Here is a 25,000-nt window from a genome sequence, read left to right as displayed (position 1 = left end):
GCTGCGTGTGTGTGTGTGTGTGTGTGTGTGTGTGTGTGTGTGTGTGTGTGTGTGTGTGTCCAAGCGCTCCCACAGATTTAACAGCATTACATCAACATGTTTGCTGGCACAGAACGAGCTCTTGTTAAGAGTCTGATCCTGATGATCTCGCATCTCTCTGCTGTTCTTCACTCGTCGTCTCGTTATTCACTTTCCACTGTGTTTACTGGCATTACGAGAGAGTTAAATCAGAAATGTGTTCAAAACAAAGCCTGTAAATAAGACTATATTCATGGCAAACTCAGAGTAATAAATTATAAACAATCATAATAAACAACAACAAAAATACTTCAATGAAAATTATTTTAGTGTGTAGTGATAATTAGTATTGATAATTTTGAGAAGTAATTTCAAATATTTGGATGAAAAGACAAATTAAATAAAAAAAAATAATTGTCTGCAAATATTTAGCTCAATATAAATAAAATAAAATAATTAGATTTAAATTAAATTATAATTTATATAATAACTATTTGGATGAAGACAAATTAAAAGTAAATAAGTAAAATAAATAAATAAATAAAAAGCAAGCATTTGGATATCAAAATAAAATAAAATAAAATAAAATAAAATAAAATAAAGTAAAGTAAAGTAAAGTAAAGTAAAGTAAAGTAAAGTAAAGTAAAATAAAATAAAATAAAATAATTAGATTAAATTAAATTTTAAAAAAATGATAATTTTCGTAATTGCAAGTATTGGGATGAAAAGGCAAATAAAATAAAGTATAAATAAAATAAAATAAAATAAAAATTACAAATAATTCAAGCATTTGGATATCAAAATTAAATTAAATTAAATTAAATTAAATTAAATTAAATTTAAATTAAATTAAATTAAATTAAATTAAATTAAATTAAATTAAATTAAAAAGTTATTCCAAATATTTGGATGAAAAAAATTTAATTTAATTAAATTAAAAATAACAAAATAATTTCAATTTCTGCAAATATTTAGCTCAAAATAAAATAAAATGATAAGCTTGAATTAAATTAAATTTAAAAAATAATAATAATTTTCATAATTGCAAGTATTTGGATGAAAAGACAAATAAAATATATAAATATATATAAATAAATAATTTACAAGTAATTCCAAGCATTTGGATATCAAAATTCAATTCAATTCAATTCAATTTGATTCAAAATTTTCCAAGTAATTCCAAGTATTTGGATCAAAAGAGAAAATTTAAAAATAAAGTAAAATAAATAAATAAATAAATAAAAACCACCATTTAACAACAATCACAAATAAATCAAAAATAAAACTGGACATATACAGGAAAGGGTGAGAAGGTTGCGTAGTATCCAGATACGCTGGTTTATTTGGTCTCTGAGGGATCTATCAGAATCAAGCGCTGGACTCTGGGTCAAAGAGCCTCTCATTCGCACACAACCATTCTCTCACTGCTCTTTCTAATTAGCAATAACAGCCTGCAAACATCTCCACCCGAGGTGAGGAGGATCTTTCCACAGAAAAGACATACAACAGCTCATGCCAAAGAAAACGCAGCACTAATCCAGAAATGCAAACGCATCTTCCCGCATCTCGACATGTGACTCAGTGTGGAGAGCCAGAATTAAAGACACAAACTTATTAACGGCCGATGGATAATATTCCTCCTGGATCCGAGGACTGACAGAACTGGAGCAGCTCACCCGTAACATTAATTAAGCTTAAAATATCAGCGTTTCACTCGCCAATTCAGAGATACGGCACATTAAAATGGGATGCCATCCACAAAGTCATTATGAGATATGTTGTCCCTGTAGAGTACCTTGGGAATATTCCCATTTCACATATCAAATCAAATGTTTCCGGTCCAGGAAATCCACAGCGGAGGAGGAAGAATCACTTTCACCTTTGTTTTCATTAACATTTTCAATTTAAATCCAGATAGAGCTCAAGGTTTTGCACAGTTTTGCTCCTCAAGCGAATGCATCTTGATTTCAGGTCCTTCAGAAAACTGTAAACTGTATGAAAAATATCAACTGTAAAGAAAAACTATCGGCCAACGGGGCAAGAAAAATAATCTCATTGAGCTTTTGAATCAAAATTATTTTCCTAACCCCATTGGCAGATAATTTTTTCTTGTTTTAAGTAAAAAAAGAAAACAATACTTAATATATCTTTAGTCATTTTGCTTGTCATATAAATGCATCTTGATTCAAGAATGTTTAGATATTTATATTAGAAAATAAATACGAAGAAAATCATTTTTTGCAAAGTATATGTACACACATCTAATGATATTTAAGAAACAGGACCCACTAGTGTCACTGTGGAAAAATATAGCTTTTTAGGCTAAAGAAATTTTTTTTTTAAAAAAAATAAATAAAAATAATGCAAATGCAAATAATAATAATTAATTAATTAATTACTTCATAATTTACAATATTTATAACCATTTAAACATTCATTATTTATTATATTATTGTTTAATAATATGCAAATTTAATAATTTATTTTAATTTAATAACACCAAACTAAAAATTAAAATAATTTAATTTATGTATAAAATGTATTAATTTTATCTGAATTAAAAATATATTTATTATTATATAATAATCTTCTAATTTAATAATTCATTTTTGTAATTAATTAATTACAAAAGTGCACTACAAACACGAGGCGTTTATATCCGTATCGTCACCAAAACCTAAAAATAATCATCCGGTGGCGGAGCGTAATTGACGTATTTGAGACAAGGCTACATAATGTTCTCCTGGCTAACATAAACAACTTGTTAGGCATGATAAATGTTTTTACAAAGCGTAACGTAATGAGCAGAGCTAATAAATTCAGCTCTCTCTGCTCGAGGCCTTCGAGTTCCTCGGCACAAGGCTAATCCAGCGTGTGATGCAATTGTAAGTGCTCAGAAGTGTGTGAGAGTATTATTCTAGATAAGGCTGTGTGTGTCTTATCTGCGGGCCGGAGTGCTTCTTTATGAGCCGTACCTCCCAAAAGCCCCTTACGGTGATTAGTCAGGCCCTTTCTAAAATGGCTTTCCTCGATTCCGGATAATTCTTCCAGAAAACGGGGATGGAACGGAGCGCCGCTGATACTGACCCTCTTTGTCGGGGAGGAAATTGCCTCTCATAGCGCGTATGAAAGCCACGAAAATTTCACAAGGAAAGAAGCATTTGATTTTAGGGTAAAAAGGCAGAGGTGTCCTGAAAGTGAGGAACAGTTTAACTCTGTCAGAAACTGCCAATCTGCAGTGCAAAAAATTGTTTTTTTTGTTTGTTTTCTAGTACGAATATATAAACATTCTTGAATCAAGATGCATTTACATGACCGGTAAAATGACTTAAGATTTTAAGTCTTGATTTCTAAAAAAAAAAAAAAGAGATCAAAATTTAATTTGTTTTTGCTTAAAACAAGCAAAAATATCTGCCAATGGGGTAGGAAAAGTAATCTTAATTCAAACTCTAAACAAGATTATTCTTATTGCCCCACTGCCAGATATTTTTGCTCGTTTTAAGCAAAAACTAACAAATTTTGATATATATATATATATATATATATTTTTTTTTAAGCAAGCAAGACTTAAAATCTTAAGTCATTTTACCGGTCAAGTAAATGCATCTTGAGTCAAGAATGTTTATATATTTGTACTAGAAAACAAGACAACAATACTAAGAAGATCAGTTTTTTTGCAGTGAGCGAAACACTTTTACACCAACAGTCATAAAAAAACTCTGAGATAAAATCTCCTGTTTTAAAGGAACACTATAAAATACCCTAACAACCCGCATGCTGTTAAGTTCATTGTAAACATGTGCATATTAATGAGATTGAAGAGCTGCAGCGGACGGGAAGATTTTCAATGAACAGCTTACATTTCAAACACAATATTTTGATGGTGTTTAGTTTCAATAAATGCTTCTTTTTTGGACTGGAGAACATGTTTTGAGTTCTTAAACATAAAGTATGATCTTAACAGGACATGGTGATGCACACAAAACGGTATTTAAAACTATATTTCAACTAAATTTCAAAATTTTCAATATTCAATATACAGATCAATCACCTGGAGTGGATAGGATCTCAAAAGATCAAGGAAACCATTATTCCTCACAAACCCTTTAATATACTGGCCTTGTCCCAATTCACATGAGGATGTCTTGGGAAAAGTAACTTTTTTTTAAAAGGAATGCATTACAATATTGCATTACTCCATAAAAAGTAACTAATTGCATTACTTATCTACTTTTTAAGGAAAGTAATGTATTGTGTTACTATTTTGTCACTTTTTATCACCTGAGATGGGCTTGCATTTTTGTTTATAATATAAAAAGTTTTGTTTTTTGCAAATGTAAAAGCACCTTCTGAATTACATGAAGAATAAGACACAATAGCAGAAAGTTCAACACTCTTCAGCAATAATGAAACACAAATGTTGTTTATCTAAAGTCATTTTTGATTATTAGTATGGTTGAATTGTATCATCGAAAGTCAGTAACAGAGATATTGGTTTTAATAAAATGGAATTAAATACATAAATGAAAATTGTCTTATTTAACATATTTAATTATTGCAGGTTTGTATCTATATTCTTATTCTTAAAGAATTACAATTTTTAATTATGTATTATATCAATGACAAGTGCAGTATGGAGTACCTCAAGGCTCAGTACTAGGACCGTTAAGTTTCACGCTTTACATGTTACCCCTGGGAGAAATTATCCAAAAACACAATGTTAGCTTTCACTGTTATGCTGATGATACTCAGCTCTACATTTCTTCACGGAACAGCGAAACATACCAATTGGAAAAACTAATGGAATGCATAGTCGATATACAAAACTGGATGATGAGTAATTTCTTACTGCTAAATTCTGAAAAAAACAAAATCGCATGAAGAATATGAGGCAGGAGAATAAAGTTCAACACTATAAAGCAATTAATAAAATGTAATTTTTGCCTATTAGTATGGTTGAATTGGATCATCGAAGGTCAGCAGCAAAGACATTGGTTAAAAAATGGAATTAAATACATAAATGATATTTGTCTTATTTAAAATATTTAATTATTGCAAGTTTGTCTAATATTCTGAGTTTGCATTTGACTGTTTTTATTGGTTTGAGGAATACTGAAACTGTTTTTTGAGTAAATACATGTTCATAATTAGTCTAGAACTACAGTAAGATCATGTTCACACACAACACTCTGCACTTACTCCTGATTTCTGTCACCATGGCAACACCAGAGCTGTCACTCAATACATGAGAAACAAAGTAACTAGAGTTATTTTTTCTTAAATGTTACGCAGATATTTCCTTCTAAATTAAAAAGTAATGTGTTACTTTACTAGTTCCTTGAACAAAGTAACCTGATTACGCAGCCTGTAATTTGTTGCCCCAACACTGGTCTTCAGTATATATTTCAGAGGTTGATGGTTAATTACTATTCCCTGTAAAATTCACATTTCAGCATTCTCTTGCTAAAGAAAGACGTCGGTGAATACAGTACGGACAGTGTACTTTAACCCGACCCTGAACTAGATCACTCTATTATTATATGAGAGAGAGAGAGAGATACTTGTTTAAAAGAAAAGCTGAAAGACAGAGCAAATGAGAGACATAAGAGAGAATAAAAAAAGACATGGGGAGTGTGTGAGAGGAAAAAGCAGGGTGTGAGATCTTGCAGACCTCTGCATTAACAATAGAAGACAAACTAAAGATTAAAAAAGCTCTCCATATGCTCTCATTGAGCAGTATTACATCTAAACTGGTGCACTGTCCCTGATGATGATGGCCAAAGACACTTCACAAGTCCTAATGTGACAGACTAAGGCTTATAAAGATTCATTGCTGCTTTATGTAACACCTTGTAGGGCTTTTCTAAACTTTTCACCCAGAGAAATCAATTAGTACAGCACACGCCGGTCCAACTCCTATGATGTTTCTTCTTTGGAACACAAAAGCTGTACAGATGTGAATTTACATTTCCTTTAGCCCAAGGCTTATTCATTTCACTTTTGGTGCGAAAGGGCTTTTATGTTAACTCTTTTATGTTAAAGAAAAACAAAACAAAACAAGCAAGCCCAGATAAAAAAAAAATGCAAAAGTAACATAACTCGCAACTTTCCATAAGAAGTAACACAATTAGTTACTTTCTGAGAAAGCAATGCAACATTGTAATGCATTACTTGTAAAAGTAACTTTCCCCAACACTGATCAAACTGCACACATCATACGGACTAATGGTTTATTTTGTCATGCTTTTTGGAGTGTGACAGTCCCTGGTCACTACTGTATGTGTTTTTTATTTCATGGGCAACAGCAGCTTGTGAATAAAAATAAGGCAACTTGATGCAGTAAGATTTTGGAGTTCCCTCAACAATAGTTTTTGAGTTCTTCTCAGGAAAGATACTTTGTTTAGCCAATGTAAATGTGTTTGTTCATGCAATGCTGATGGTCTTATTTTGCTAATAGAAAAATTCTCGTCACAGCAACTGAAACAACAATTACTGTCAATGAGGTAATTTACTTTTTCTTCTGTTTCCTGGAAGAAAAAAAAGAATGTGTAAAAAGTCACCACATTATCGGTTTCACAGATCTCAAAAAAGAATGGGAAATACTGACATATTAATGTAAATGCAAAAGCTTTAAAACTATTTATCATGCCATCTCATATTCTTTTCCATCACCATGTCCCTTTATTTTTCACTGAGCGAGTGGTGGTTCCTACTCAACAAAGACACGTTCTGTAATAAATACTGCCGACCAAAAGAAGGGAAAGCAGGAGGGTTTGTAGACCCTGATCATCCCACTGTGAGTGTAACACACTGCCATCAGTGTAGTTACTGTATTAACGGTTGAGAGATGGCAGAAATCATAGAGAGCAGCAATAAAGACACAGAGACGTGTCACTGCACCTGAGGAACCGATAACAGCCATTCTGTCTGATAAAACACTGGAACTGGCAGCGATTCTGGACTGCCACTGGACAAATGAAGAGTCTAATCACTCCAGTTTTACTCTTTATATTCAACCGCTTTGTGGAGAGAGAGAGAGAGAGAGAGAGAGAGAGAGAGAGAGAGAGACAGTAGTCTGTCTGCTGTAGTTACTAAATATTCAGTCAAAAACATCAATCAATGTGGCTTTATGCATGTATTTACTGCTCTCTGGAGACACTCACACACCTCTAGATTAAAAAAAAATTGATTTCATAAAGAAAATATGAATCATGTTTACACATGCAGGACTCACTTTCACAATGAGTGCTGCTGTGCGGTTGCCCAAAGCTTTATTAGGGGGGAAAAGTCTGTATTAATTAATAATTTACAATATTTCTAAAATATTAAAATAAAAAATAAAATATTTATTTATTAATCATTTATTTTTATATAATAATCTACTAATTAATTACGTTATTGCAATAATTGCATTAATTATGTATATATATATATATATATAAGAACTATTGTTATTCTTTTTTTTTCTTTATTTGAGAAACAGGGCCTGCTGTTGTTGCTATGAGAAACAGCTTTTTCAAAAAAAAAAAAAGAAAAAAAAGGAGAATATAAAATTTAAAAATTAATTATTAGTTAAAAATTAACAATACATTATTAATCATTTTACTGTATAATAATCTACCAGTTCAATAATTTCTTTTGATTTAATAATTTAATTGTAGTAAATCATTTTAATAATTATAATTAATTTAAATAATCTATTACAGTTTACACCTGCAGCTCATGAAGCAAAAAACAATGCCAAAATAAGACTCAAATGAATTATTTTGGACATAAAACACGTTTAAACCAGGCAAAAATACAGAAAGAACATGAAGCAGCACGTTTGTGGGTTTAGAAGCACAAGCTGCTTCCAGAACCATCATCGTTTTGGCAGAAAAAGCCTATTAAAAACCTCCCAAAGGATCTTTACTAGTGTTCCTCTTCTCGCTCATCCAGAAGTTGCTCATTACAAATGCAGTTTGTTAGTTGGAGTTTTTCAGTAAAGTGAAAAGTGTTTGAAAAAAAGCCTTTTAAGAGGCAGACAGATGTGTGGAGAACGACTTCAGAAGTTTATGTGCGCGACACAATGGGAAATCTCTCCTCACACACTCCCTCTGGCTCTTTGTGTGTGTGTGTGTGTGTGTGTGTGTGTGTGTGTGTGTGTGTGTGTGTGTGTGTGTGTGTGTGTGTGTGTGTGTGTGGAAATAGGCCATAGCACAAGATAAAGCGCTTTATCTTTATGAGAAATAAACGTCCCCATCCCTGTCGGCCCATCCTTTGTGCATCCTCAGTTCCAAAAACAGTGTTATATATGGAGTGTGCTTGCAAGAAATAGGACGCTACATGCTGCAGATTAACCGTTCTGCTTTGCTCAGCAGAAAAACCTCCACAGCGCTGGTTTATGAGCGAACATTCAGATAGATCATGGGCACATGAATGCATAAAAGCCCAGCCGTCACACGCTCACACAGAAACACAGCTTCACGCCATGCAGTATTAATGCGGCCTGACGTTTATTTATGATGATAATAATAGAGCTGAGGTGGAAAGAGGTGAGGGCTGATGCACTGAGAGCTCGCCGTGAAGGTGATGCTGCGATGAACAGGACAGAGAAGAGAAGAATAAACGATGAGGAACCTCAGGATCACACAGCCGACACTAACCTACCTTCAGCAGAGTTACAACTCAGTTCATAAACGCCTCAATTCTACATACAAACGTGACTCACGTGACGTGAGTAAATGTTAAGAATCATTGTGTATTAGTAATCTACTGGACATGATATGCAAAAAAAAACATTTACAATTAAATAAATGAAGTACTGTACATAACAATAAACAAATGCATGCATGAATAATAAAATGAATTAAACAAATAAAAGTATTTCATTTATTTAGCATGATATGCAAATAAATTTTTATAAAAAAAATCAATGAAAACATTTTTATTTAAAATGAAGTTTTGTAAATAAAAATAAATGCATGAAAGAATAAATAAATGAATTAAAAACAAATAAAAAAAAATAAAATAAAAAAAAATTGCTGCTCAACAACTAATAATCATTAATAACATCATTTAATTTATTTATTTACATAAAAAATATATATATCTTTATACTTTAAATATATTTGTGTGTGTGTGTGTGTGTGTGTGTGTGTGTATGCGCATGTATATATTTAAGGAAAATGTTATGTTTATATTTTAAATATATTTATAAATAATATAAATTATATGAAAAAATATTTACATTTCAAAATATACACTGTATGCGTGTGTATTTATATGAACATAATAAATATACACAGTACACACACATATATTATGTACAGAAAAATGTTATTTTGGATGCAATTAATTGCGATTAATCATTGCCCAGCACTAATAAAAGTGCATAAAGGATTTATATGAAAGAGCAATGATTTTTGGGTTTACTTTCTCGTCAAGTTTCTAAAGTTTGCAGCTTCGGTCTTGAGATGTTGACCTGAAGCTGAATGTTTTTGTCTGGAGTTAAAGCACTCAGGTTATAAACACTTTTAGACGTATTGGTGAGATTGGTGTGCATTAATTAGTGAATTAAGGGATTTTTATTCGAAATCTGGCGTTTCCATCATTAGTTTCTGATGCGATACTTCGAAATGCACATAAAAAAAGGGGGATGGAATCATAGCTATTGAGATACAGGCTCTCGCTCGCGCTGCTTAATGGATTCCAGGCAGGTTTCCCTGATAAAGAGGTCATTGACTGTCGGCTCACAGCGTTTGTTCACAGAGCAGCAGCGTGACTCCACACACACACACACACACACACACACACACACACACACACACACACACACACACACACACACACACACACACACACACACACACACACACACACACACCTATCTTTATTTGATCGATCTCTCACTGGAGCTAATGGCAGACGAGTGTGACTTCAGAGTTTAGTTTGTTTGCTTGTTTAGTATTCTTTGCTTTTCATGTGAACTCCAGTACTGTCTGAAATTATTAATAAAAACTATATGGAATATGTGGAAGTAAAACACTACTGAAGACACACAGTGAGAAACAAAAATCTGACACCACTACTGATTGTGCTTCAATTTAGCTTTTTTTTTTTTTTTTTTGTTAAATTTAATATTGAGCTGAAAAATTGCATAATTTAGCAGTTTGAGTGAAGTCTGAAATGTATTATTTAAATAAATCCCAGGACTGAGAAATAAAATAAAATAAAATAAAAATAAAATAAAAAAAAAAATAAAATAAAATAAAATAAAAAAAAAAAAAAAAAAAAAAAATAAAAAAAAAAAAAAAAAAAAAAAAAATAAAATAAAATAAAATAAAATAAAAAATATATAAAAAAAAAAAATAAAATAAAATAAAATAAAAATTTAGTTAAAACAAAATAAACTTAAATATAAAATGGCAATATAAATTATAATATAAATAAATTACTACAAATATAAATAAATAAATAAATACATTTATTCATAAAATTAATAAAATAAATTAAAAACAAATAATTAAATTTATTTGATTAAATAAAATTAAATAAATGCATCAAGTATTAATTTATAATTTTATTTCACAGTTATGCTGACCATTTCATTTGAAAAAAAAAAACATATCAAAGAAAATCTAAATCCTTATCAATATGTAAAAAAAAAAAAAAAAAAAAAAAAAAAAATCTGCTTCAAGTTAAAAACTTTAATAGCTGCCTTAAAGTTTTTTAAGTGTAACCAAATAAACTGTATAAGTCATCTTAGTTTAAATTATGTTAAACAGACTCAAAATCAAGCTGAATCTCATGTAACTTAAGTAAAGTTCAAATGGGTTTAAAAACATTATGCTTTAACTAAACGCAAACACACAGGTTTAACTAACTCTAACTAACAGGGATGGAGGGGCGATATCTTATCGTTTGTTATATACTGGTAAAACTGCTCCCCACGATAAGAATTATTACATGTGTTTGAGCCTGTTTCCAAACCTGTTGTCCAACAAATATACCATTTATTGACATACTTTTACTCCAAATTTACTTTATAACATCATTTGAATGTTTGAAACAACTTCTTTTTGTGACCAGACCTGGTGTCTTATCACAGAATGAGGCAGAAATCCTATGTCAATTAACATTGCATTAGAAGTATACTTTATTTTAATAAAAATACCGAAGATGAACTAAAAACATAGATAAACCTTGTGTTGTCACAATAGTGTGTTTATTGTCTCCATGTTTAGGGATTTCCTGGAACGTCATCAGTTCTATTACTTCTGTGATGCATGTGTGGAGTTTATGCGCGAGGGCGCCCTCTGGAGTCCAGTATGAATGAAACAGACATTACAATACAAGGAACACAAAAACATGCACAATCCTGATTGCATTGTTTGGTTGGCATTTTATCAACATGCCAGCTTCCTTGGCTATTCTCATGGTGAGAAACAAGCTAAAATAGTATAAAAGAGCCATTTAAAAAGCCTAAATAAGGTTTTCAAAGTTTTTTTTCCCAGAGTTGACTCTCTTAAGAATTTTTTTTGACAATGTTTGCAGAATTGCAGAACAGAATTTCCTAAGAGAACCAGGCACAATTTAATCAAATCTGTTTGAAAGATTGTAAAATCAGGATTGCACTGCTAGAAGAGCTCAAAACACTCAACATCTGGAACTGTTTTAATCTCCAGAGAAGCATCTGAAGAACGCAGTGCAGGATCTTCACTGGAGCTGAATATAGAGGAAAACAGACTTATGCTCTGTGTGCTTTATAACATTCGGTACGCAACAGCTCATGTTTGTGAACAGCACAGATTGGGTTCATTATTTACTCTCATTTATAATAATCACTCTAATTATGTGCTTTTACTGCAATGTGTATGGTGTGTGGATTTTGTTTACATTCCATATTTCTTCTAATTCCCTGCATGTCTGTTTACTGTAATATTTCCATGCATCTACTGCGTGTTGAGTAAAAACACAAACTGTAAAGCGCTGACCCGATTGCAGCCGTATAGTAATGATCCAAACACACACACACATAATGACAGTAGAAATGTTAATGTGACCTACTCAGCATTAACACTAATGCATTAATAACCAGGACAGAAGCGTTAATGTGGCAAACACAGACGCGCGGTGACAGTAATGGAGAATTTCGCCTCTGGATATATTTTCATATGGCTGGATGTCCACACCTGTAACACAAACTCAACGAGACGAGGACACACCAGATTCACACGGACACATTAAATCTGCTGCTCTTTTTTACTATGGTTACAAAATATAATAATAATAACAATAAAAATAACAAAAAAAAACTTTTTTTTTTACTATGGTTAGACAATAGAATAATAATAATAATAATAATAATAAAAAAAATGTCAATAAATAAACTACATATATAGAATAATTTAACAATATTAAAAAAAAAAAGAATATAAAAAGCAATTAAGCTCTTTGTTTAATATTTGAAAGACAAAAATGGACATTAATAAAATTTCTTTAAAAAAATCTAATTTAAGCTAAATTAGTTAATTTACTCATTTATTCATATATTTATTACTTAATGCACTATTTTAGCAGCAAATGCAATTTCATTGCAGACTCAGAGTAGTAAAAATAATAAAAAAGATATATAATACATGAATAAATATGATACAGAATAATTGTACAATATTATTTCAAAATAATATTACAAAATAAAGTAATATTAAAATGATTAAATTATACAAAATTCTATAATTAATTAATATGATGTGACATAATTTTGATCCATACAATGTATTGTTGTCTATTGCTACAAATATATCTGTGCTACTTATGACTGCTTCTGTGCTGCAGGGACACAAATAATTAGATATTGCATATAATTTGGTGGAAAAACAAATTATTATAAAGACGAGTAGTGGTGATATTTATTTTGTACAACATTTACAACTGCTTTTTATCACTTAATTAGTAGCACCACAAATTAAATTGTGTCATCTGTTAAAGGGACTACTGAACAGACATTTAGAAGTTGGTTTTAAAATGTAAGTATTTAAAATAATAATAAAGCTATGCAAACACTTGCATTTTTACAACACTATAAGTGTGTCCCATCAGGTGATGAAAAGTTCGACACACACCTGTGGTCTTCATCCTATGGAAGCCCTTTCCGACACTGAATAACAAATAAAAAAGGTTATCGTGTCTTTTTATATCACAATTCTGACTTTTTTCCTCCCAACTGCAAGTTCATATCTCACAATTTTGAGAAAAAGTCAGAATTGCAAGATGTAAAGTAAAAATTGCAAGAAAAAAAAAAGTCAGAATTGTGAGATAAAAAGACACGATAACCTTTTTTTTTCATTTGTTACTCAGTGGCAGAAATGGGATCCCATATCATGCTCACTTCAACACTTGGGCCAAATACAGGAAATACGTAATATGTGTGTCCCTGCAGCACAGAAGCAGTCATCAGTAGCACAGGTATATTTGTAGCAATAGACAACAATACACTGTATGGGTCAAAATTATACATTTCTCTTTTATGCCAAAAATCATTAGGATATTAAGTAAAAATCATGTTGCATGAAGATATTTTGTAAATTTCCTACCATAAATATATCAAAACTTCATTTCTGATTAGTAATATGCATTGCTAAGAGCTTCATTTGAACAACTTTAAAGATGATTTTCTCAATATTTAGATTTTTTTGCTCACTCAGATTCCAGATTTTCAAATAGTTGTATCTCAGACAAATATTGTCCTCCTAACAAACCAGACATCAATGGAGAGATTATTTATTCAGCTTTCAGATGATGTATACATATCAATTTCAAAAAAATTGACCCTTATGACTGGTTTTGTGCTCCAGAGTCACATAAGTAATCCAGTGGTCAAATACGGTGGCCAGGAGAGCTCAATGCGATGCAAATATTAAAAGCACCTGCAAATTAAGAACACACTTGACAACACGCACCTGCAAATGCTCAAAACACAACCAAACACAAGGAACATAAAAGATGAATTTTGAGAAATGGCTCTCAGTTTTGTTTTGGTAAGTCAATGGGGTTCAACTGTTTGGTCCCAAATCCCAATGTCTGTCTTTTTCCAAATGATGATAGAATGTCTTTCTGTGTGAACTACACAACACAACCAAACTTGGTTTGCTGGTGCTTTTTCTATTTGCATGTGTGTTCTGAAGTTGCAGCGCGTTGAGCTCTCTCGGCCATCGTAGTCAAAGCACGCAAGTGTGGGTATTTGGACAAGGCATCAGCCACCAATACTCACTGCTTTCACTTAGAGTCTCCATTTTTCAATTATCTGGCAACCTTCGCTGCCGCTCATTAACGCGCTGGCATGAAAAACTCGGCGGCGCGCAAAAATAAACAGCGAGCTTTGGCGAAGCGTGGCGCTTTCACACCTTCCGTCAAATCGTGCCGAGAGGACGCCAACTCCACTGTTAACCGCGCAGACCGCGCTCCCCTCCGCATCCATCCATCCAAACTCCCTCTCACCTCGCGCTCACCACTAGAGCGAACGCAGACCCTTGGAGCATTAATTAGCGCTATTTTCTGGAGTGTCTGGACCTTCTTGCTCGCCGCCGCCTCTGAATGTTAACTCGCGTAAACACAGTCCGCTGCATAACAACTTGTTGTATGGTGATGGGAAATTACTCGAGCGCGGCCGCCATCGCGTTATTAAAATCCCTCGTGCTTGTACTTGCATCTGTTTCCCTCTCTAACTCTCGGTTTGTATCCCTAAAATAGTCCTCTGCTGTATCATTTGCCTTTATACACACACCCATGGATCAGCTCCAAACCCAGAACGCACAGGCAGCATTTTCAAGCATCCTGCTAGAATGAAGGCCTAGAGCTGATTGTGAAGTAATTCTGATGCAGAATCGCATGCATGCTTCACGGAGAGGGCAATTCCATAACGCACTGCAAAAAAGAGAGAGTGCAATAAAGATGTTGCATGAAGAATTTCAAGGCATCATGAGCTCACTGCTAGAATGAAGGCAGAGTGATCATGTGGCCTAGACCTGATTTTTCATTAATTCTGATGCAGCAACACATGCATCCTTCACAGAGAACAAACTTTCAATGCATTGCAAAAAATTGACCCCCCCCCCCAAAAAAAAAAATAAAAAAAAAAATTGTCTCATAAAAGCTCATAAAACTGCATGCATAAGAACTATAAACATGTTTTTATATGGAGTTTAGCATGTCAACTTATGAGGGATTTCTAATGAAAAACAAGAGTGCAATGAAGATGTTGCATGAAGCATTTTAAGGCATCATAAACTCACTGCTAGAATGAAAGCAGAGCGATCATGTGGCCTAGACCTGCATCACATGCATCCTTCAATCCCACAATGCACTGTGAAAAATCTATCCAATCATGCAAAAGTCATTTTTAATCAATATTTGTCTCATATAAACTCATAAAACTGCAAGCATAATAATTGTAATATTGTTTTTTAGCATGACAATTTCATTTCAGTTACACCAGAGAATTTCCCAGTAGAGTAAAACAAATCAACATCAGGATATTCTCTCTGAAAACAAGCTGAAAATATCAGAGTTTTCAATCTGAAGTAAATATATCCTATTTTAATAGGACAGTTCAGCCCAAAATGATCATTCTGTCATCATTTACTCCCCCTCATGTCATTCCAAACCTGTATGACTTTATTTCTTCTGAGGAACATAAAAGATGAAATTTTGAGAAATGGCTCTCAGTTTTGTTTTGGCAAGTCAATGGGGTTCAATTGTTTGGTCCCAAATCCCAATGTTTTTCTTTTTCCAAATGATGATAGAATGTCTTTCTGTGTGAACTATTCCTTGAAGGATGTAGATGTTTCTACTGCAAAACAAGACAAAACACTGACTGGAAAATCATTTTCATAATCAATATTTTAGACTTGTTTTCCAGTAAAAGCCCAAAAACTGCAAACATGATAATTATGAAATTATTTTACATGGAGTTTAGCAAGTATTTCAACTTCATGGCAATTACATATTTGCCAATACAGTAACACACATCAATATATACACTCTCTAAAATAGAACAATAAAAAAAAAATATATAAAAAAATCAAATCCCACACAGTTCTGCATCTGAAGGTAATTTATCCCTTTTAAAATGAATATTTGGTTATCATTTACTCACCTTCAAGTCGTTCTAAAGCTGTATGACTTTATTTTGGGGAATTTAAAAGATATACTGAGAATATATGTTTTAATCTCCCAGATTTTACTCTGTATAATAAATACAAAAATGCTGGTTTATTCCCAGTTTTCTCCTTTTGTAAAAGATGTAAATGTTAGATTTGGGTCAAACTGCTCCTTTAAGGATGTTTTAGATGTTTCTACTAGAAAACAAGACAAAATACTTTCAAATTAATGAGTGCAGTAAAGATGTCTCGTGATGCATCGTAAAGCATCATATGCTCACTGTTAAAATGCATGCAGTGCACTGCAAAAAATCCATCCAGCCATGCAAAAATCATTTTTGTAATAAATATTTTTCTAATTTTCCAGTAAAATAATAATAATAAAACATGAGCTCATAAAACGGCATGCATAATAAATTTAAAGCAAAATGCATTTTAGATGGAGTTTAGCAAGTTAACTTCACAGATTTTTTAGTAAAATACACTTATCCAGAAAACAAAACAAAACTATTAGCCAATAGAGTAACAAACACACATCATAATATACAGTATATTCTCTGAAAACGAGTTTTTAAGTCTCACACTGTGCATCACAACGTTTCAGGGATGTTTAAAAGAAAACAGAAAATATTGACTAAAATGAGAAAAGATGGACAAAGCAAGAACAATGCTGGAAAATATCATGAAACAGGCTCATGTCAAACTCATCTGGAATCAACTCTTGTATGAATCTTGTAGAGTCTCAAATCACTCTCTTATGAGGCTCTATATCAGTTAGGATGCTGTCTAGTTAGTGAGTGAGAGTCCAGTTCACTCGGGTCTGAAACGGAGCCAATATCTGCCTGTCTGTCTGTCTCTCGCTCTCGTGTGCCAATTAGTCAGTCTGTGTGCGTGAGTGTGTTTGTGTGATTCATTAGCTTTTACCCTCTTTATTTGAACACGTCTGTGTGTAATTAGTGTGTGTGTGTTTGTCCAGCGCTGTCACACACGGTCACATCTCAAGGCCAATTACTGTGACATCGCATTACACACACACACACACTGCTGTACAGCATGATAAAGAGTGTGTGTAACATACTGAAATGTCACATGAACGTCACAAACATACTTACACAATCATACTATCTCATCAGTCCAGCACTCAACCGCTAATCTTCAATTGATCACCAGATTAACAGCACAAAAACACACATAAACCCCAAAAAAACTCAAAAATACTCAAGTACATTAGAACAGCTGAATCAAAACTCAGACATGAAGAAATGATTCCCTTTCAGATCATACGTTTGAGTCTGAACTGAAAAAAAGACATTGGAATCTGAAATTCAGTAAAAGGAATTTACAATTTAGTACTGCATTGTAATTTAAAGAAATCCAACACATGTGATGCATTCTTATCCACAAACCAAACTGCATACAAATGTATAAAGGTGACACTTCAAACTGTCTCTTTGCCACCACGTACAACACCCTAGCAACCACCCACACATCCTAGCAACACCCTAGAAACCACCTAAACTACATACATATTTATGTAAGTGGCACTTCAAACATCATCCTAGCAACCACCTAGAATACCAAAGCAACCACTTGTGCATCCTAGCAACACCCTATAAACCACCTATAAGACCCTAGTAACCACCAATGCATCCTAACGACACCCTAGCAACCACCCGTGCATCCTATCAACACCCTATAAACTACCTAGAACACCCTAGCAACCACCTGTGCATCTTAGCAACACACTAATAACCAACTAGAACACCCTAGCAACCACCCTGAACATCCTAGCAACCATGCTGCAAACTCCTAGCAACCACCCATACATCCTAGCAACACCCCATAAACTACCACCTAAACTACATACATCTTTATATACATGGGACTTTAAACAACCTACTAGCAACCACCTAGCAACCACTTTGAACTTACAAGCAACCTCCTAGCAACACCCTAGAAACCACCTAGAAAATCCCACCAACCACCTGAATGCCCTAGATACCATCCCGCAACTGAAAGGAAACCACCTAGCAACCACCCTGAACTCCCAAACTCTCTAAAAACAATGCTGCAACCGCATACAAACCACCTAGCAACCACCCACGTAGGGTTATCCACCCTAAAAATGCTGCAGCTGCATATCCAACATTCAGAGTTTATCTTAAAAAAAACGAAACAATGCTGCAACCGCATACAAACCACCTAGCAACCACCCACGTAGGGTTATGGTTAGTAACCTTAAACTAAACCTCGTCAATCCAACATTCAGAGTTTATCTGGATAAACGTTGCTTTTATAGTTAAAAATTACAGTCATAAGAATTTCTTCAAACTTCCTTACATTCAAATTTGAATCGTGATTCTGCATTCTGTTTGTTACAATTCAAATTCAGAAACGGAAAAGGGATTTAAATTAAATTCTGAGCAGCAAAAAACAACTCAATCAAAACACTACATTGGACACAAGTGGACAATCTTGCTAAACAAGAACTTTTTATAACAGGTATTTCTTAAATATATATCACATCTGGTTCAATTATCCAGAAGTATGAAGGGAACTCGATCATTATCTGATAGCAGCACAAGATGACACTGTAAGAGTTTTGGTGAACAGTAGGTTAGATAAATACATGTAGGACACATATGTTTCGCCCACATATTTTTCTGTCTCTAAAATAACAGAACGGCGTACCATGAGAGAAGTTTCCATAAGAACAGCCTCTGTGTGTCATTAATCACTGACGGATGTGTTTTATTAGCGTTTGGCTGCAGGTGCCGTGGCTCCCATCGTCTCCAGAACACTCAGATATTTAATTTCATTCTCCAGTGGCGCAGAGAAAGATTCTGCTCTTCATCACCTCTTAACCGGCTCTATAACCGCTGGGGCCACTAAAACAGAAGCCCAGCAAGTGGCCGCCAGCAGAACTCAAACCACTGCCGCAAATAAATGGCTGTTTATCTCCAGCGGCCAGCCGCCGCGTTTCTTCAGTCCAGATAAGAGCCGCGGCGGCGTCTGTCACTCAGCGCCAGGTAAAACAGCTCAAATGAAGTCGAGCCAGTGTATGAAACTCTGCTGCAGAGCTTCAATAGAGATCTGAGCCATCAGATGCTCAACCAGAGATATGAAGGTTTATCACTCAGACAATATATAAAATCTACCACTTTCTCCATGGTTATGACTGTATGTAAATGTATAAACACTCAACGGAGCAGGACATTTCTCTGATATTTATGAAGATTTTCCAGGACTGAGCCTGGTTTATAGCCTCTGATGTTCCCTACTAAATTTAAAGGGACAGAAATTCAAAATGATCATGACTTGCGGAACACAAAAGTAGACATTTTGAAGAATGCTGGTAGTCAAATGCATCTTAGCAACACCCTAGCAACCACCCATGCATCCTAGCAACACCCAAGCAACCACCTAGAATGGTGGAAGTTCTGGGTGGTTGCTAGGTTGTTCTATGTCATCAACCTAGCAACCACCCAGAACTTCCACCATTCAACAACCTAGCAACCACCCAGAACGTCCTAGCAACAACCCATGCATCCTAGCAGCACCTTAGAAACCACCTAGAACACTCAAGCAACCATACTGAAACCTCCTAGCAACCACCCATGCATCCTAGCAACACCCTAGCAACCACCCAGAACTTTCTAGCAACAACCCATGCATCCTAGAAACACCTTAGAAACCACCTCGGACAACTTAGCAACCTCCAAGAACGTCCTAGCAACTACACATGCATCCTAGCAGCACTTTAGAAACCACCTTGAACAACCTAGCAACCACCCATGCATCCTAGCAACACCCGAGCAACCACCTAGAACAACCTAGCAACCACTCAGAACTTTTCTAGCAACAACTCATGCATCCTATCAACACCTTAGAAACCACCTTGAACAACCTAGCAACCACCCATGCATCCTAGCAACATCTAGCAACCACCAAGAACAACCTAGCAACCACCCAGAACTTCCTAGCAACTCATGCATCCTAGCAGCACCTTTGAAACCACATAGAACGCTCAAGCAAGCATGCTGAAACCTCATAGCAACAACCCATGCATCCTAGCAGCACCCTAGCAACCACCCAAAACTTTCTAGCAACAACCCATGCATCCTAGAAACACCTTAGAAACCACCTAGAACAACTTAGCAACCTCCAAGAGCGTCCTAGCAACTACACATGCATCCTAGCAGCACTTTAGAAACCACCTTGAACAACCTAGCAACCACCCAGAACTTTTCTAGCAACAACTCCTGCATCCTATCAACACCTTAGAAGCCACCTTGAACAACCACCCATGCATCCTAGCAACACCTAGCAACCACCCAGAACAACCTAGCAACTCATGCATCCTAGCAACACCCTAGAAGCCACATAGAACACCCAAGCAACCATGCTGTAACCTCCTAGCAACCACCCATGCATCCTAGCAACCACCTTGAACAACCTAACAACCATCTAGAGCAACCTAGCAACCACCAATGCATCCTAACAACAGCCTAGCAACCACCCAGAACTTCAACAATGTAACAGAATCTCTCAATGATGCTAAAATAAAACAGCATACCAGTTTGGAACATAATAAAGGATGTAAATGAGTAAATGATAACAGAATGACCATTTTTAGATAAATTTTTCCTTGAAGACACCTGTGAACTGATTAGCTGATTAATAGAATCAACCAACAATTTCAGAATAAACCGACAGGTTTTTTTTTTTTACATGAGACAAACATTTCTTGTCTTCAAGCAGCACATTGCATGGACACCAGGACTAAATTATTATTCTGTATTTGTACCAACTATATATATAATGACAGCTTATTTTAGTGTGAACTGTTCCTTTAAATATTCATCTCAGTGTGATTTCATGCCTGCTCTTTTACAAATAATAGCACAAACATATTAAGCAAGCAGTCAGTGTATGTTGCGCGGCTCGGACATGTGTTGTTAAGACGTGAGTAAGACCTGCTGTTGTTTTCATCAGAGTAAAAGTCAGCTGTGACAGAGACGCAGTCATTAGTGCGTCCCGACCGCAGTGCACAGGTGAACAGACACACAGAACGCAGCTTCATCTCTGAGTCTGTCCTCTGACAAACACCTACAGGTGCAGCTCCATCACGAGAACCAAGGAACAAATCACACACAAGCACACAAATTCTCAAATAACTCACAATGCAATGAAACAAGAAATGACAGATCTTTTTTCAGAATTGTGACATACAGTCAAACCAAAATTTATTCAGACATCTTCAACATCTCACATTATCACAGTTTATTCGCTATAGTTGAGAAAATGGTAATAAAATGTGACAAGAACTGTGTCATAACAAATTCATCTTGATAATGCCAGACAACTTTGATAGTAAGGTATGTAATGAATTCAGCTGAATAGCTGTCAGCTGTTAAATTTAAGAACACAATTAGATAAAACCAATTTAGCTCAACTAATTACCAAGCAATGATTCATTTTGTTCAGTCTGTGGTGGAAAAAGATCGCATTAACAATTAAAGAAAAACACTTAATCAAAACATGATCAGGTCAAAGTGTCTTAAAATCACAAATTTTACTGGAAGTCCACTGTGTGGAGAATTTTGGGGTATAATATGTCACAGTTTACTTGATTTTGCTATCCTCACTTATATAAATGAACAATATCAAAAATCACACACTAAAAAATGATAAAAAAGAATCAAAGGTGAATTATATCTGGAATTTTGGTTTGACTGTACATTCATGTGTAACAGATTATCCAAAAAAAAAAAAATTATTGGTGGAGACTTGGTTCTATGCATCAGATGTTGATTAGATGTTGAGGTGTGGGCGTGGCATTTGGAAATGGAGGCGGGTCTAATGTGAGCTTTCTAGGGAGGAGTTTAAGAGCAGTAAATGATTGGATCACACAGAGAGAAACCGTGATACATTTTATTTTATTATTTTAGGTTTCTTTAATGAACAAAACGTTTGGAAGAACAGCATTTATTTTAAATAGAAATCTTTAGAAACATTAGAAATGTCTTTACTGGCACTTTTGATCAATTTAATGCATCCTTGATCAATAAAAGTGTCATTTTTGTTTTTGGCAGTGTATCACGGTTTCCACAAAAATATTGTGCAGCACAACTGTTTTCAACATTGATAATAATCAGAAATGTTTCTTGAGCAGCAAATCATCATATAAGAATGATTTCTGAAGATCATGTGACACTGAAGACTGGAGTAATGATGCTGAAAATACAGCTGCACATCACAGAAATAAATTACACTTTAACAGAGATTCACACAGAAAACTGAAATTTTATATTCTATTAATATTTCACAATTTTTACTGTACACTTGGTGAGCAAAAACATAAACATTCATTATTCCAGATTATATTTATTATGTGTTTGTGTGTGTGTATGATGAAATATTTCAGATTAAATATCTGTGTATACTGATGTAACACTTAGTGAAAATTTGTCCTAACTTTCCATTTCATCACTACTCTGTGTTTTGAAGTGAAGTGGTTTCACAAGCGTTTGTGAGCAGATATCACACTCAGTGCACGAGACCTGCTGTTAAAGTCTTTTAATGACTCACTCATAATGTCTCTGCATGCTCAATCTTAAGAGCACTAAAAGAAAATTAAGACATACTTTAAGCTTTTAGCTGAACTTTTGAGAGTTTGAAGCATTTCTTTTTTTCCTCCTCAAGCCTGTTTGATGGGTTTGCAGTAATCAGCCGCGGACAGACTTTGAGTGACGCCTCAAACGTACGAGCGAGTCTTCTGCTGAATTAAAGCACTAGTAGGGTGTCAGTCAGGGCCCTGCGGCACTCAACACCATCAATCATCCAACTATTGGAAGACCTGAGCGCGTGTTATATTTATACGGCACGTCCAGGAATTACCCAGCGCTAATCGATGATAGCTGGAGCACTGTGAGGAGACCAGAGATGCTTATAAATCACACGCATGCTAAAGAGCTGGACTCTCCTCTGAGCACGTGCGGTTAGTGCTTCACACACACATACATACACACACACACACACACACACACATACATACATACACACACATGGAAGAGAAATCACTCAAACATTACACAACCACAGGTTTATAGACAGATTATCATGGCAGCATCTCAGAAAACAAAGTTATGAACAAATGTTCTTCCTGTAATGATAATAGAATATAGTCATAAGGGTTAATTTTTATACATATGGAAGCGGAATAAATCATGTTTCCATTGATGTATGGTTTGTTAGGAGGACAATATTTGTCTGAGATACAACTATTTGAAAATCTGGAATCTGAGGGAGCAAAAAAATCTAAATACTGAGAAAATTATCTTTAAAGTTGTCCAAATGAAGTTCTTAGCATGCATATTACTAATCAAAAATTAAGTTTTTCACTCGGATGCTTAGTTTTTCAGAACTCAGTGGCCAAAACTTTCTACTGGCATGTTGATCACTTTTAATATGTGCATCGAGAGCTCTTGTGATCGATCAGTCATTGCTGATTTACTCCTGCGCATCTGCACACATCCGATCAGAGCAGTCACGGAGAAAACCCATCAATAAAGACCCAGCTTGATGAAGAGCAGCACAGCTGTGATGTAAATCAGATTGGATATACATATGCATACAGTACATCCAGTCACTGAACGAGCCATGCTGCCACCTGCAGGCCACCGGAGGAACTGACGCACAAATACAATTGCTCCAACACATGCATGGAACACTAAGTTTCTAAGGTTATAAATTTATATATGCAATCACTTGCTGTGATGTTTTGGTCCAAATGCGATTTTAATGTCAAAAGCACAATCAATATATTAAAAAACAGCACACTCAAGTAATATGATCACTGAATTTGCGCAAAAAAGTAAATATTGACATTTAACCTCATGAAAAAGTAATTCAATTAAACTTTAAATAACAAGTAGTCATTATTCCATATAAATAGCAATGGAAAAAACAAAAACCTACTCAAAGAGACACACATTACGCACCATTATCTATGCATTTACACATATCGATTTAAACCTCACTAATGTCCCTGTTACGCACAGGAAAATCTATTGTTCAGACAGCTAAAACGACCCCTTTTAAGCTCCGTTTTGCATCCCTTCGGGCTACAAGAGAACCAAATCGGAGTTGGAACTGATGGGCTTGTGTTGCATCCAAAATATGTCCAACGGGCTCTGAATCTTTAAACAGACTGTTTGCCACCGTCACGAGCAAACACAATTAGAGCTTATTTAAGGACTCCGTTTCTGAGCAGTACGAGAATGCGTGACATTTCAATGCACTGGGAACAAATGCAATGCACAGGCGTCTGGTTCACTATGCGCGTGCATGTCAGCATTACGAGGTGTGATTGACAGGTGCTGCCTCAGAATAAGCGCCAAAGAAATCCACACAATGCACAAATGTTCTGAAGCTGATAAAACTTCAGTGAAGCAGCGCAATGTCTTTGGATTGTTCGAGAAATTCATTAATAGCCCAAATCAATCAATCCAACGAACTACACTCTTAGAAATAAAGGTGCTTGAAAGGTTCTTCACAGCGATGCCATAGAAGAACCATTTTTGGTTCCACAAAGAACCATTCAGTCTAAGAACCATCTCTTCCTTACCTTTTTATAATCTGAAGAACCTTATTCTTTCGCCACAAATAACCTTTTGTGAAACAGAAATGTTAAAGGTTCTTTATGGAACCATTTAGACAAAAATGTCCTTCTATGGCATCGTGAAGCGCCTTTATTTTTAAGAGTGTAATGCGTTTCATTAGACAGAAATCCGTGAAGAGTAACGCATCTGAGCTCACATTCCCTCACACTCTCTTAA

At 34.6% G+C, this 25,000-nt stretch overlaps 1 protein-coding gene across 1 annotated transcript in view; it reads right to left on the bottom strand.

Annotated features, from left to right (window-relative positions):
• LOC109103661 (receptor-type tyrosine-protein phosphatase mu-like) overlaps window positions 1-25,000 on the bottom strand; it is a 203,259-nt gene that overhangs the window by 177,622 nt on the left and 637 nt on the right. The gene's annotated exons all lie outside the window — the stretch shown is intronic.

Source organism: Cyprinus carpio, chromosome B2 (genome assembly GCF_018340385.1).
Source record: "Cyprinus carpio isolate SPL01 chromosome B2, ASM1834038v1, whole genome shotgun sequence".
NCBI lineage: Eukaryota > Metazoa > Chordata > Actinopteri > Cypriniformes > Cyprinidae > Cyprinus > Cyprinus carpio.
This window is presented reverse-complemented; position numbering and strand designations above follow the sequence as displayed.